This window comes from Scophthalmus maximus, chromosome 15 (genome assembly GCF_022379125.1).
Source record: "Scophthalmus maximus strain ysfricsl-2021 chromosome 15, ASM2237912v1, whole genome shotgun sequence".
Lineage (NCBI taxonomy): Eukaryota > Metazoa > Chordata > Actinopteri > Pleuronectiformes > Scophthalmidae > Scophthalmus > Scophthalmus maximus.
The window spans coordinates 13126292-13142669 of NC_061529.1; the positions used below are offsets into that span (position 1 = coordinate 13126292).

General features: G+C 43.7%; 2 protein-coding genes across 2 annotated transcripts in view; one reads left to right on the top strand and one right to left on the bottom strand.

Annotated features, from left to right (window-relative positions):
* Nucleotides 1-11426, bottom strand: part of LOC118286576 (thrombospondin-1) — a 47681-nt gene extending 36255 nt beyond the window's left edge. Inside the window, exon 1 of the mRNA XM_047337605.1 lies at nt 11236-11426. The gene's annotated coding sequence lies outside the window, so the exon portion shown is untranslated. The remainder of the gene's footprint in view (nt 1-11235) is intronic.
* Nucleotides 660-16378, top strand: part of LOC118286581 (KATNB1-like protein 1) — a 33023-nt gene continuing 17304 nt past the window's right edge. Inside the window, exon 1 of the mRNA XM_035611114.2 lies at nt 660-775. The gene's annotated coding sequence lies outside the window, so the exon portion shown is untranslated. The remainder of the gene's footprint in view (nt 776-16378) is intronic.

Below are 16378 nucleotides of genomic sequence, written 5' to 3' on the forward strand. Positions count from 1 at the left end.
CACCTCACATTTTGGGAACTAACGTCAAAGCTGTTTTTATATGATTTATCATTAAATGACACATCGCACGGGTCAGTCTAGACATGTCGTACCAAGTGGTGTGTGTCAATCAGGTGCATATTGATACACTGCAGAGAAATGACGTGCACACACGAAAAAAAAAGAAGAACAAATCCAAACGTGATGTTCATTTTTGAAAAAAAGCTAAACTAAACAAAACCTCTGACTCATAGTGATTTCGGTAAAAGCGTCATCAGACAATGAAGAACCAAAGGGCCTCATCAGACATTATGGGCAGAGTGGAAACGCTCGAATTGTTTTCGAGAAGTCGACGGCAGACGTCACGTCTTTACAAAACGATTATTGGTATCACTGTCACAGTTTGGGATGTTCGTTGTCACCGTGTGTTTCTCTTTTTTGGTTGCTTTGGTAACGCAACCTAAATAATTCAATTTGGAACAATGAAGGCCCGATTGTTCCTTGCAGGATTAACAAACAGCAGATTGTTCTGGTTTGTGAGCCGGTGGTACCACCAGCCATACCAGACATTCCAGCCACCTCCATTGACAAATCCTGCATGGCTCAAGATTTAAGCCCTTAGCATACACACTGAATCCCTGCCAAGTCTGTGATGTAATTGAAGTCTGCTGTTCCCCGAGACTTGTACAGTGGGTGTCCCTCTCGGCAGGACACAATACGAGGACGGGGGCTGCCAAATAGGGGCAAGGCTACTGTGTCCTCGCAAAACTTTCCCCAAATCTCCTGGGCGGGAATGGTATGTACTCTGCAGAAAATGATGATTTCCGCTTCACAGCTGTCGTTTTTATCTGCACTGTTTGTTCTGTTTGTATCTATTTCACAAGGAACAGCTATTTGTGTACTCAGTAGTTTGCCTGTAAGACTGTGAAAACTGCAAACTTGCACATTTGTTGATCTCGAGAGGTTCTTCCCATTGCAGTCACGGCTGTTGAAATGAGATTTTTGCCCTCCGAATGCGTTGATTGCCGCCCGAGCAGAGTCACATTCACTGTGGTCGCTGGAGAAGTGCTACTGGGCCACATCAACATTTAATTGTTTCTGTCTAATGTAGATTAAGACAGTGTTTCAGAGCGATCTCCTCCCAGTTGTGCGAAGAGTTTAATCAAAAACAGTGTGTCTGCAATCACAGTCTCACTTTATTTACGGTTTGGCAAGCAGTGCAGAGAGGCCCCGAAATCCAAGGCAATTATCACTTGGCCGCATCTTCAAAGGTACGAATGCGCACGCCTCGCATGCCTCGCAGACTCTCGGTGGTGAGGGTTTTACCACTTTGGAGGTGTGAGACAAAACATGTGTGACATCAGTGTGGAACACATGATCAGATCTGAAAGATATTTGATACTTATAGTAATCGCCACTCGTACAGGGCAGGACTCTCTTTTCCCGGATTCAAAAGGGAGACAGATCCTGTGTCATGCTTTATAAACTTTATGACTCTCTGGAAGTATGTGCGGGCTCAGTTAGTTGTGCCAGAGTTCGTGCATTCGATTGAGTTCAGCTGTTGTCAACAGTGCTTATCCCCACATTCACGTCGTCCTACTAGAAAGTAGAGTTACTTCTGTGAAGCCGGGGCTAACTGGTCACAGTGTTGATACTTTACCAGCTACTGAGAGATACTCTTGCTGCTCTGTATCTGTTTCACACACTCGCTGCACTAATCAATCAATTTTTTTATGGGCTTTTGTGGTGTTCCTTATTAAGCCAGGAGGATAGAGACCTTTGACATGTCACAGCAGGAAAAGCATGGGTGTAATTTATAACACTGACGGTGGATGCATTCCATTTAGGTGAGCCGGTTCCTTGGTATTGTGCATGCCGCATCACAAGAGAAGGCTTACTGGGAAGAAAAACAAAGCCATAATTAATTTCATAAGATAAGCCATCGTTGTGACTATTCTGTAATTTTCCCTCTTGAGGAGTTTCTGCCTGAAAACTTGACAAGAGGCGCTGGTGCCACAGCCTTGTTAAAGGCGGTTGATTTTTGGCCACCTGGCACCAAAACAAGCTGAATGAACGCTGACATATATACTTTATTGAGTTCACAATGTTTCACCAGACAGTTGCTCTCTTCACTTAGAGTCGTGCTTAGGGCGGCCCTAATGAATGTCAAATAGTCATCACCTCCAACTCCTGAGGCTCTTCAGATGCTAAATGTCATGATTCTGCCCTCTTAAAGAACTCTTGAAAGGATGTTTATCAGCTGTGGACTTTGTTATTTCTTTGTGGACTTCTGATTTACTGTTATTGGACTTTCTGTTTCATTCTGGTCGTGTACCGGCTCTGCTTATGTTCAGTTACTTTTTTTTTTTTTTAAATCCCTCATGCTGTCTCATTTCCTGATTTATTTTGAAACTCACATCTTGTCTCGTCATCGGTCACTTCACTTCCTCTTGTGTTTTCCACCTCCTTTATCATCTGCACCTGCCCTAATGTGTCACAGCTTTGTTATAGTCTCTGTGTATCCCTGATGTATCTTCCAGTTTGTCTCGAAACAGTGGGAATCAGTGCTCCGACACTTTTGAAAATATCTTTACCTTCCTAGTGATTTTGCCTCTAGCCTGCTCTTATTGATACCTCTGCCTATTATTGGACTGATTCCTGTGTACCCAACCTCCTGCAAAATGCCTGTCTCTTATGGACCTGGATGATACTAAAATCGCGATGCACCATAGGAAGCCTACAGTCCGCTGATCTGAAGTTTTCCCTGAAACCTGCCTGTTGCAGCTGGAAATGGCTTTTTATTAGTGCAACGAAAATGAACCAAGTTTCACCTTGTTTACTGCCCCCCCCCCCCCAAAAAAAGGATTGCTTTTATGATGACTTTCCATCATATCTTGTTTATAAACCAAATGATTGCATTCCAGCATGATCCCAGCACGGTGCCAGAGGGAAAAGGACGGAACAAACTGATATAGCAGATCTAAAATTGTTTAGTGAAGTGTTATGTTGACCACTCTCCCTGCTGGAGCTGGCTGCGTCTGGTCTTTGTCTATAGGCGAGAGTTGCTGCTCTGCCATTTCCCCTCGCTCCCCTTCCCTCCCTCTCCCCGCTGAGGTAAAAATGAGTCACTGAGTCAGCAGCAGCAGCTGGTCTCCGTCATCCCCAGTATCGCCCAGGATTCCTCAGGAGGCCAGCTGCCGAATCGTTCCTCTCTGACGACACTTCCCCTTTGCCCTTTTATAGACATATTCACTGGCGGCATGAAGGCCTGTGGTGATAAGATCCATGATGATTAGATATTTGTCATTTACTTACTGTTTTGTTTGAATGGCTTTTTGTCTGAACAAAACTGTGTCTAACCATTCATTTTTACTGCCTCATCTCAAGAGTTTGTTTTAGAAGCTGAAGGTGTACATCATAGAGATCAGCGCTTTTCTCTCTCTCTCTCAGAGGTCACCGACATCAGCAGGAAGCCGCCCCGACAGCAGGGCAGGGGTTTACAACAACACTCATGAGAAGCAGAAGCGTCAGTGTCTCTCTGAGGACCTCTGTCCTTACTGTGACTTGACTTCTCTTTAGCTGCTATGTGTTATATTAAGGGTGACCAATGGAGACCGGGGAAATAGGAATGCTTCCCCATCTACGTGATTGAAATAACCATTGTTATTACCAAATCAATCCATCAATAGTTGTCTGGACATAACTTAAGTTAAAATATGTCCACCAGAGGAAAAGTCAGGGGATCGCCAAGCGAGAAGGTGGACTGTTAAAGTCCGTACACAATGTCGTGCTCTTGCTGAAATGTTGGTGGAATTCATTTGGGATTCCCCTCCATGGGGCCATGATGCTAAAAAAACTGACCTGCACCTGTGGGATGGAGGATGTGGACAGCTGGTCAAATTTTTTCTGTTATCCTAAGAGTTGGAACTCTTGTCCGACTAAATTCTTGTTGCTGTCTATTTTTTTTTTTACTCAATAGAACAACAATGAATCACAAAAAAGGGAGGTATCCATTTTTGTGTCAGAGCTTTCAATTACGGATGAGTGGATTCTATTACTGGATGTGTTAACCGAGGTGTTTAGTTTTCCCATTCCACTGGCTGCGAGGACAGGCAGGTCTCTGTCTCGCTCCAACTCATCTTCCTTCCCATCTTTCCTGCGAAGGGAGGTGTCGTGCCATGCGCTGCTTATTTGAGGAGACGCTTTGGAATCCGGTGTCCCTTCTATTTTGACCATTAAGCCTCTGTGGTGGAGCCTGAGAGCTGGATCTGTCATTGCCCACTGACAGCTCACTCTCAGACAGCCCATTCTGCTCGCTGTTTATACACCGGGCTTTGTGGAAAATACAGCCTGAATTCCTGGAGACACGCGGCCCTCTTGCCCTCCTTTCACCTGTTTTGTTTTCCAGGTGGAGCACTGTTGGACCTACTCGAGGCCCTTTCTCCACTTCTTCTTGTGCAGTTTATCGTACCACCTCATCTGTCCTCAGCCAGTGGAAAGAACCAAATGTGTTTGCCTTCTGGGTGTAGCGTGATAATATCTCTGCCTCTTTTAACCATTTAATTGTTGCTTGGAACCACTTGTTTAGCTTTTTGAAAAAAATTCGCTTTACTGACTTTGGCAAGCGGAAGAAGTTTAAGTCTTAAAGCGATTAAGGGGCACTGTTGTTTTCCAGCTCAATAGTGCACGGGTGATGTTGTCTGATGAAAAAACATTCATTGATCCAAAACATTATTTCTGAGGATAACTGGGCATAGTTTTGTTCATCGAATCATTTCTGTCCTCAGGGGCTGGAGTCTTTAATGACTTAAAGCTTTGCAGAGTCAATAAAATCATGAATTAAAGTAGAACCATACTCCTCCTCTTCATTCTCTTCTTCTGCAATAGCCAATGAATTTCTGTTTCCTCACTCTCTGTACAGTAGTAGCCTATCCGAAGATCACGTCCAAAGCCTAGCCTGAATTCAAATCGCCATTTACAAACGAGATCACAGGAAATGATACATGATTGCTTTTTGAAACCAGAGGTAACCATATTTGTAGGAGCGGGGGGGGGGCTTGACTGAGACCTGGCGGACACTGCACATCTACCCCTGTGACCTACACCCATTGGATGTACTTGCTGTCAATCACATGCATGGCATCCATGCCCAAATGCAAAACCGTCATTTACAAAATTAATATCGTGCTATATTGAAGAAGACTTGGGATTTCTCATAGACTTCTATATACTTCTTTTTGCAGACAGAAGGTGGAAAGTTAGGAATGTTGCATATCTTTACAAGTCCTCACCTTACGTCTTTACTGTTGGTATCGGCTTAAGCACGGACTGCGCTGACTGACAGAACAGCATGAAGCATCTTAACGCATATTTACTAAACAGTGAGCTACTCAATGTGGGTCAGTGCTGTATTTAACGCTCCAGAAGTGCTGCTGGTGCTTTACAAAATGGCAGAAGATGTGTTTCAGAGACTTCAAGCTGTGTTTTTGTAGCACACATGGTAAATGCAGCAGCATCTGCTCGCTGATGTTCTTGCTTGGTGAATAACCTTTTTTGTCTGGCCTGCATATTAGGCCAGTTTTGTAATTTTACAGTTCTGGCAAAATGCAAACATTTGGTCAACAGCAAAAGTCAGCGAAGCTTGGGTCAAGAGCTGACACAACACACTACGTGCACAGCAAAGGCATGTGTGGAAGCTGCGTTTCCACGACAATGTAAAAATGGTTTCAATTTGCAAAAGCTTAACCACCAGAAAGCAAATTTAGCACATTTCCAAAATATTGAGCTGTGAATCAAATGCATGAAGGGACGTTGTAAAGGAATATTCAGTACACATCACAGTGAGAGACGACATCATCTTTTGGTTATAGCGTTTACAGACTTGTGCCAGGAGCTCTTTTACAGCTAATAGTTTCTTTTTGGGTCGGACTGGACACCAACCAAGCCCAGGAGAAAGTGTGCTGAGAGTTACTTATCACTCCTTGGCCTCATCATGGGTTTCAATAAAGATGTCCGGACTGATTACAGATGCAGTGCCAAAGCTCTGCTATGCTCAACGCTGATTGTCCTCAATTGTAATTGCCCCTCCATTATCACAAATGACGATTTAAGTGTAATATATGACTTGATGGTTAAATGTGTGAGATCTCCATTAGCAACAGTTAATGGTGATCAATATATTATTGTTGGATGTTGACAAGCGTTACACAGACTAGTCTGTTGTGGGCTATTACTAATTTTTAAGGGGACTTTTGTATTTCTTGTCGTATATACAGAGACTGGACACCGCTCCCCCCGTGTGTGAGGGCTCCCAGGGCTACATGACACCATGCCTCTGTACGCTGGCCAGACAAACTTTCCCTCTCATTTAAACTAAGGGACTGCTTTTATTATTCTTACATTCTTCTGCAAAGCTCTGATGAGAAATTGGAGAAATCACTTCAAAGCTCACAAGAAGAGGAAAGCTTTTTTTCTGCTTTTTTTTTTAAAGCACTTCGGGAGGAGAAGAAAAAAAGTCTCTCTTTTGGCCTCTGCAATCTGAGGTCTTTTTATCTCAGCCTCGTCTCACCCTGTGTCTGTCATGTACGAGGCATCGCTGCACAGCCCATTTTCAATATGCTGTGGTGTCAAGTCCAGAGAGATCAGACGATAAAGGAGGTGACAACAGCTGAGCCGTGGAGCAGATCTTGTATAATCGCCATCAGTCAGTGCTCAGTCTGATTTGAGACGAACACAAATAAGACCTCAGGACGGCAGAACAAGCCTCAACATCTGCAGCTCTCCTCCTCTCTTCCCATCTTCTCAGAAAATATTGCTATCGGACACCCCCCATTGCTGAAAACACCTTCGCCCCATCATCTGGTCCTCTTTAACACCCGGCACTGAACCTGCACAGTGGGGCTCAGTTTATGTGTACTACTTTAGCTAGACCTGGCAACTAGTGTTTTTTTTCCCCATTACTTTTTGACCAGTTTGAAGGATGGAGTCTCTTTTTTTTGACTGCCACCTCATGAAGGAGTCAACTGTGTGCTTTCCAAAGGCAACGATCAGCACATGTTGCTTCTCGCTAGAGCTGACAGTGTTTCAGTAAGTAGAAAAGGGCCAGCGATCATTTTATCTAAGTGGGTCTTTTTGCAAAAATATATGCAAATGAATACACTTATTCACAGCCATCTGTTTGTCATTTTGGCATTTGTGTGCCTTGGAGTGCATGTCCACAAACTGTCGCTATGTAGAAAGCAACAGTTTGTGTTTAATCCCACAGCTGACGACCAGGAGAATACATCCCGGCTGACAGCAGCAGGTTAAATGGACGGTTAAATGGCAATCGCGATATCTCGGAGGGCAGCTGGAGAATAGAGAAGGACATGAGGAGGCAGGGAAGGCGGCTTTGAGTCACGCAGCACAAAAGAGTGAATCACGCCGCTCCGCAGGGCCGGGTGACTGGTGTTTGGATCCATCCCAGTTGTGGAAAAGCTGGAAAAGACACTCGACATGTGCGTACTTGACAGGAGTGTGTGTTGACGAGCCCACACACTTGCTGGACCAAAAGTCACATGTGCAAATTAACAATAGATATGCACGCCTGCTGGCTCGAACGCACGCGAGCACTAACACACACATACACACTCAGAAAGGTCATATCATATGATCTTTGTTTAAATGTAAAGAGTCATGCAATAGTACACTAAATCTTGCCAATGCAGTACAGCAATAAATTGGGCACTAAGAGGATGTAAGAAGCTGTGTTAGATATAGATGAGACGCTGATACTGTTTGTTTCTCCCATCGTTTCTATGGGCCGGGGGGAAGTCAGTTTTTGACTTTACTTTAATTGTGTGCTTTCTGCTCGTCTTCATGTCAGATCCATCGCGTGCGCCCCACTTGATATATAGTTGTTGCCTAAGAGCAACTGAAGAATTGACCTGTTTCTTTCTTCACAATAACCAGATGCCCCCGAAGTTAAAGACAGGCATCACATTATTAAATTTCTGCCTTACTGAGGCACGGATCGTACTGGTTCAGACTGGGAAAAACACTCTTCGACTTCTGGGATAAAGTGAAACAGATTTCCAAAAGCATAGGGAAACTGTTACATCAAAATAACCTTGGTGACTTTCTTTTTGAAGGTGATTGAACTAACCACAGCAGGAAGGATGGCCAACATCCCTCTCAGAAATATTTAATCTTGTTCACTTATAGGCTGGAATGTGGATGATGGCCACAGTCGTTCAGACTGGGAAGTCTTAAATCAGCAACAGAAACTCGCTTCTATTCGGCAGACTCATGCTTTCTCCTCTCTCCTCATGCAGTCTTAAAGCTGCTCTAATGGATATTTGTTTACATCAATAAGGGATCATATCATTACATATAATGTTCAAGGGGTTTGATCCTCATGATCAACATGAGCTTTTTAGCCTCTTTCAGATCATCGTTTTGGTTGAAGGGCCCCTTTACTGTGATGGTTCATTCTCACTACTTTCAGTCTCCAAAGGTAACAAAATATTATCAGACATACACAGCTACCTGCCCAAAACAAAAAATGGCCGACAAATGTGGAACTGCAAGTTGTATGTAAATTTGTTGTGCTAGGCACAAAGATTAATTTATTGCAGGTTCAACTCTTTCTTTATGTCTCCTCACTATGTCATTGACTAACTGTCATGTTTATGGCATGACGCATACTTTTGTTTGTTTTCATTTATACATGAAGTCTGTTGTTTATCTCAGGCTATAAGAATGCTGAGAAGAAAAATTATAAATATATAATGATGTTCAATAAGATCAAAACATAGCAGCAGACCAAGCCTCTATCATATAATGAGGCCCTGAGGACATTTTAAGTCTATGTGTGCAATGTGTGTGGTCTCCTTCGCAGGGTTAAAACCCTGGGGAAGGAAGGTTCTGAAGATAACAATTATCCAGATGAGCACAGGTCACAATTAATGAAAGTACAGTGCCTATTATTGAGCAATTCCAAGTATTCTTTGGGAACTATAATCACCTCCTAAAATATCAATTCAGTTATACAATTGTCATTTCCTGTACATACGCACTAATATCACACTATTATTCTGAACAGAACAGAATAGAATCTTAAATGGTCACGTCAACACCATATTCAATTTGGATATTTTGATATAACCTTTTTCTGAATTTAGCATGTTCCAAGGCATTCGGATTATGTCTCTTAATTGTCTTTTTTTTCATCAACTCTTGCCTAATAATGCTCTATACATTGTACACAAACTCACTAGACAACGTTTTGCAAGGCTGAGGCAGAGATGCATGTGTTTCATGTTACTGGTGTCTGCTTGGCTGCACAACAGCTAAGTAGGAATATGATCTTTTTCGAACGTCCATTAGTTGCTTCTCTGTAACGGCACCAGCCTCCTGCTACTTTGTTCTCAACACCCAATGCTGGTCAGCATGTGCTCAACACGTGTGCACAGCTCATGGCTTTGGGAGATTCAATCCAATCAGCAGAATTTTACTCCAAAATGTGCACGATTATATCTTGGATGCAATCCAAACCCACCGCTACCTTACAGAAACACAAGCCTACCTTTAAGTCCTCCGCTGTTCTCTGTCCACGTGCTAATGTTTAATTGAGATGACACCGGAGCAGACGTCAGTACACGTTCGAGGTGGCAGGAAAAACACTGCCACGGGACTGTGTATCCTATGTTCATGTTGGTTTAGGTTTAGTGGGAGAACTAATATTGACGTCTGATTTGAAAATGAATGTTGTGCGCCTCTTTTCTCTGGAGCTCACATAAAGAGGTGGCGACCGCAACATCCCTCCTTTCCCCTCTGGAGCTGAAGGGCTCTCTCAGCCACAGAACTCCAGCCTCACCAGACATCTCGTATGACTGTTGTCAGCATGGTCATTAAGTCTTTCTGCCTGGCTCTGTTTAAACAAGCTCCTCTGGTGGCCAGTGGCCACACAAAACAAATTCCCAGCCACGGTACGGTTTTGCCTTTCTCTACCCCAATTGTAATGCCTTGGTCCATGAAATGGGCAGTCAAACATACTTATTCTAAGGTAGAAAAACACTCACAAGTCATGTTTTTGTTCGCTTCCTTGCTCCTTGATGGTACAAAACTGCAGCCGCCTATCACCCTCTTTGTGAGGGGGTAATATATACACCCGTGATTGAGCTAAATGCTAACATCAGCATGCGTATGTTACGAATCTGATGTCTAGCAGGTAAAATATTCACCATGTTCCCCATCTTCATATCCCATTGTAGCATGCAAACAATTGCTAATCAGTGCTAAAGACAAAGTACAGCAGAGGCCGGTGGGAACGTTGTTGGTGTTGCATGTATTTGGTCACAAACCTAGACAAACTGAATTTTTAACTGAAGAGAGCTGAAACGTTTTTTTGAGACATTTCACTCAAACCTGCAAATGTCAGCCTCTTGGTGGAACCAGAGGACCAGAGTCCATGTAGGCTTCATCCCCTGGAGGCCATGCATGTCCGTCCAGACATCAATGGCAATAGATCAAAAGTTGTTGAGATGTTTCAATGAAATTGTCCAAATTCAGTCTAATTCATGGCTAAAAATCATTCATGGACCAGACCACAGTGTCACACTGCTGTCTTTGAACCAAAGAGCAGTACAGCACTATGTCTCGAGCTAAGCCCGACTGACCCAGGTGGCCTGGATCCAGTGGCATACGCATCTTCCCAGGTCTAGACAGGGTACATACCTGTCCGTCTGGTTCGAGCGTAGCATGTCATCAGGCCAAGGACATCAATGTTCGCCAATGACAAAAGCGTCTGCTAATGCTGGACAGATTCTCTGAATACTGTGTGTTCCACGGTGTGACAGCAGGTCTTTTGTAGGTGCACCGGAGAGCTACACAGCCCGCAGCCCAGTCATCTGAGCTCTTCTTAAACACTGACGCCACCGGACCTTCAGTCGTGATCATAAAAACAACACTGGATACCATCTTCCCGAGATGATTACCTTTACAGCCTGAAATGTGTCTGTAAAGACGGAGACAGCTTTCAGTGCTGCCCTTGATCTCTTTCTCTTTCCCTTTTTTTTTACCCCTTGCTCAGTTACAGGTTCTCCTCCTTCCAAACACACAAACACTCATTTCTGCCCCGGGGCCAGAGAGGACACTGTAAGTGTTTGACCTCGTTCAGCCCTGGGGCTCTGAGCCCGAACCTGTCGTATGCGACAGAAAATGCGTCATATTATAACATAACAGCGTCATAACATTTGATCAATTTCTGCAACTCACGGTTTGTTTTGATGGGAAGCTAACACCTCCCTGCGATCGTGGCCCTTTCAGAGGATTTGTAGCGCGGCCTGGGACTTCCGTGACTTCTCGGAGACTTTGTACAACACGTCCGTGATGATAAATCCAACATTGAATGACTTTGAAGATCATTTTTATCCCGTTTTTCAAGACGTAGAAGGCTTCTGTTGTTGCTAGCGGACTTCTAGCCATTCATCTTAGATACACTTTGACCAATCAGAGGCTTTGTTACAGACTTGCACCAATCAGAGACTTTGTTACAGACTTATACCAATCAGACGATGTGTTGTCGACTTGTGGAAAAAAACAAAGATTTTACACTGAAAACAGGACCTCTCACTCCTCCTGTTTACTCCTTCTACTACTACTGACACTCCACTGTGTCACTGCAGACAGGAACTGCTTTGCAGAATGACTTTTGGGGTTCAAAAATCTTACTTACTTGATTTGCAATAGTAAGACTGTTTTGAATTGTTTTAACTTGTTGTTTGGTGTGTCATTATAATGAATGTCTGTGAGATTCAATTTCCGTTTTGTCTTTTCTTTTGTCTTTAAGGTCATATAACTATTTTTACATCAATGTGATATCCCTGTAGCATACATATTCTGATAGCCTAGGCTGTCCTGAAAAATATAAGATATAACTTGTTTGACAAGCATTATTACATGAGGTGACGGGGTGGGCCAAAAATTTGGAAAAAATGGCTTAGAGTTCAGAGGGTTCCATCCTGGACAGCTAGTAGAGCAAGTAGGTGTGAATGTACCAACAATGCTTTGAGGACACATTTGAGATCCAATCACTCATATTCAGGCACCGTTCGGGACACACGTGACCACAGTCTTATAGTGGTGTGAACACAAATGTGTCCTGGGCTACAATGAAGAACTGCCCCCTCAGCTGAGGTCATCTGACCCACTACAGTTTCATAATGAAGCAATAGTATCTTTTACATTTCCCTGTTTCCCATGAACTGACTTATTGGTGGCTTTTGCCCCAATATTTACACTGACTGACACACAAAGATTTTCAAATTGGTAAAATCTTACTTCATGGAAGAGTTATGCTGACACACACACAAACGCAAAACAACATAATTTGGTCTGTATATTTGGTCTTGGTGTGTATTTGCATACAGAGAGGGGAAGTGCGATCCGGTCACAACTGGTCACAGGAGGTGTGAACTGAAGAACTGAGAGCTGTCCACTTGTGACGGGATCTCTCAGGACGGATGCTAACACCAGGTCTGAACAGAGTCTGCCCTCCAAACTAGGGGAGGCCTCACCATAAACCTGATGTGAGAAAACCTATATGTCAGAGATACGTTGGGTGGATAAGAAGAGAAGGGCTGTATTTTTGCTGAGTGCTGAAAGATCCATCACGGCTATCTGTCCTGTGAGTGGAATTGTGATTACTACAGGAGCTCCTAGAGAAAGATCCTCTATCAACTTCCCATGGGAAATTAGGGGTTGGAATATATTCCTATGTAGAGAGTGAGGTTATGCCCTTGTCATGACACTCTTAAAAAGAGCTATATGGTTTCCTCTGGGCTCTGTTAGGATAGCTCCCTACTGGGCGACTGTCGTGTCAAATAGTAGCAGCAGACATGTGTTTAAAACGCTCAAAAGGCCTTGTGGTTTCCCCCTCCTCTGTTTGTTTCCCAACGTGAGGATTGTGAAGTATGGCTCTACACGTGCAGGGGAGATTGAGAATACTCAGGGAGCGAGGCTCGGGCTCTCTTTGTGGCATTTTGAAGGGGTAAGAGTTGAGGGTTAAGAGTGCAAAATCCATTAAGATAGTTAATCACCACGGCCTAAATGGTTTTAAAACCAGAGCTTTAAAGGAGTTCTTGTGTTACCATTCCAAACAAAACTTTGGACTTCCCACTGACCTTCCCTTGCTGGAGCTCAGATCTCATGTGCTGATAGCTCAATGGCTTTGTACTCAAGAGTGATATAGGTGGGCTATTCACCTCAGCACAGCCTCTGCTCCACAGCAAACGTGGAGCTGACAGTGGACCAAGATCAACAAGTAGACCAGTAGAACTAGAAAAGGCAACTTCTGTAGAAATGTTGGTGTGAATGCTGGCTGCTGAAAGGCCGACGCTTAACTGGATTGCTGGCTTGAATATGGATGGAGGAGTATGAAGGGACCCAGAAGAACTCTGGGAGCTCGTTTGCTTTGCTCTGCCAGACGATACGTCTCGATCCGCTCCATTGGAAAGTGATTTCCAAGCGGCAGAAATCTTGCTGCTCCAATCACAGCTGATTATATGATAATGGGCAGGGTTTATACGGGGGGAGACGAGCAACTTTTGCAAACAACCGAGATGAACGAGCATTTGGCTCAAAGCACCCGATATTAAAAACAACACAGTGGACGCGGACAAATCACCGTACCCTGTTGCGGATCTGTCACGGCAGAAGTGTTGGCAAAAATCACAAATGCGAAATTACGCTGTATGTCCAGCTCTTTGAGCAAAACACTTCTTCCTCTATCCATGAATGCATTAACAGATGTATTCACAGATCTATACACGCATTTGCAGATCTGCGTACAGACACACGTCTGATACCCACACACGTATTGGGATACAGTTAGACACACATTCGCTACAATATTGGCCCTATACATGCTCCTGTTGTTGTACGGCTCTCAAGTGGCCTCTCAAATGTTGAGGCTCAAAGTTAATGAGTTGAATCTCTGCTCCCTGGCACAAGGCTGGTACTTCCTTCAGACTGAGAGGAGTCTCAGGTTTGCCTCACAACCTTGTCTGTGTGCAGAACAACATGACTTGTGTACACTGAAGCTCAGTGTGGAAGATCAATTACTTGAAAATGAGAAGATAGGAGGAGACATTGATTCAGGGGCCCCGACTCTTTCACCGTTAAATTACAGGATGATGATGATGATGATGATGATGATGATGAGCCCTATACCAACTAAAAATGTTTCTTGCTTGGCTAAATAAGAGTAGTTAACCTAATGTCTTCCTGATAAATTGCAGGAGATTACTCATCTGGATGGATGAGTGCAGGAGCACGTGCCACTGGTGTTTGCAAGCTTCATTTTTGAGTTGCCTGTTTATGTGCTTGTTGTCAGAAGTGAATGGAAACGTCTCCATCTGTAAATAATCACACACGGCTCAACATATTCAGGGGTTGAAGGTTGGGTCATACTATACAGACTGAGCCCTTATACCGGTGGCTCCCAGTCCTCTTTGGCGGATGTAGAATCACCATTGATTTTGAATAAAATTCAATATTGATCATATAAAAGCTGAAATTGCTGACATTTTCTTCATTCAATGGAAACTAAAATGTTTAGGTTGGTTTGGTCCAAACACTGTGTATAAAGATGGAAGATGCATCTTTACTTCCTAAATGACAGAGACCATCTTAGGAAAAATAAATCTGATATGTACTTTTTTAATAGAATTTTTAATGTGGCACATCTGCTAATATGATGGAGGCAGGGTTTTTGAACTATGCAGCAGCCAGCCACCAGGGGGCGATCAAGATGTTTTGGCTTCACTTTTGGGGAGCTGTCATGTCGTCCATCTTTATATACGGTCTATGGTTTGGTCAAGTTAGCTTCTTCTGTCATTGGGGATTCAAACATGTTTTAAACAATTTAGTACTTATAGGCAACTATATTAAATAGGCTAAATATTGTAACTTTTTTCCCCCCCACTACTCTAGACTCCTCGCTTTCTAACTAGTTTGCACGAATGTCGTGTTTTCAGTCGCAACAGGCTGGTGTTGGAATGTTAGCACACTCACGTGGATAAAATCACAATGCAGCTGCCAGTGTCTAGAATTAGTGGAACAATGAATCTATGGGGAGGCTAACTGTAACATTCAGTGTATGGACACTTTATCCTTGAACAGCATCTACAATGCTGGGAGTGACTAACTATGACAAGTGTATGACAGTTCACATTTCCGTCCTTTTGAAACTGATGTGATTCACAGCCTTTGTGTTGTGAGGAGAAAGGATTCATGCTGTTTGACTCGGTCTACGGTGGGTTATCAGTGAGGATTCTTAGACTTCACGCTGCACGTTACTTCGACACCAGGCAGCCGGCCTGCCATAACATGCTGTTCACCAGAGGCTCAGTCTGTTCCCTTTCACTTTATTTTTCCTTGCGGAGAAAACGTGTCTTTATCCTTCTTTGTCCCTCACACACTGACAGTATAAAAAACAAAACAAAAAACGTTTTCCAAAAATCTTTTTCACCTCAGATTCACCGCGGAATAGGGTGTTCTCAGTGCACACACTGTGTTCGTGTTGATGGCACACTCACTGAGCGCCGCAATCCGCCTGTGGCGTTAACGTTGAGAGTGGAATTATGGTAAGAATGTGCAGTGATGTTCCTGCGAAGACCGAATTTGGCTGTTGCTGCCGGTGGTGGTGGTCTGAGGCTGCTGAACAGTGGCGCTTTGGTTCTGGAAGAACACTGAGCCGCTGGATTGATGGAATATCCCTCGGATCCAGCATCTGAGGGCCTCGAATTCCCTACACATGTCCCCAGTCTCCACCGTTTAACCCTGTGATCAAAGGCCGCTCCTTGATCGCCCGTGGAGAGAAATACCACACATAAGCCCTCTCCGGTCTCCTGAGGGAGTGTTGTTGAGTGCGAGACCTGCCTGAAACGTTTGAAAATAGATAAATAATGCTGGTAAGCCGCAGCGTTTAACTCAAGTGAATTGAGAGAGGTCTCACGGCTGTTTGGTAAAGAGAAAGAGACATCTGCTCCCCAATCTTGCGGTCTTCAGAGAGTTCATTACAAGGGGTTTACTGAGCCACAGGCTTGGGGAAGGATGAATAGCTGTTGATGTGTCATTAGAAATTAGCCTGCTGCAAAGAAATTAACTGAAGTGGGAAGGCCATGTGGTCATGTCAAGGTCTCGGCATATTTAGAATAGTCTAACCAGACAGCAGGTTCTGTTTTAGTAGGTCTTCAACTGGGAATGAATATTAATGTAACACTAAGGACAAATTCCAGTCGTTGTAGTCAAGAAGGAACCATGGAGAGAGAGAGAGGAGCGGAGTATTTCAAAGGGTTGTTATCAGGCTGAGCTATGTCCGAAAATGATTTACTCAAATAATGGTTTGCATAATTTA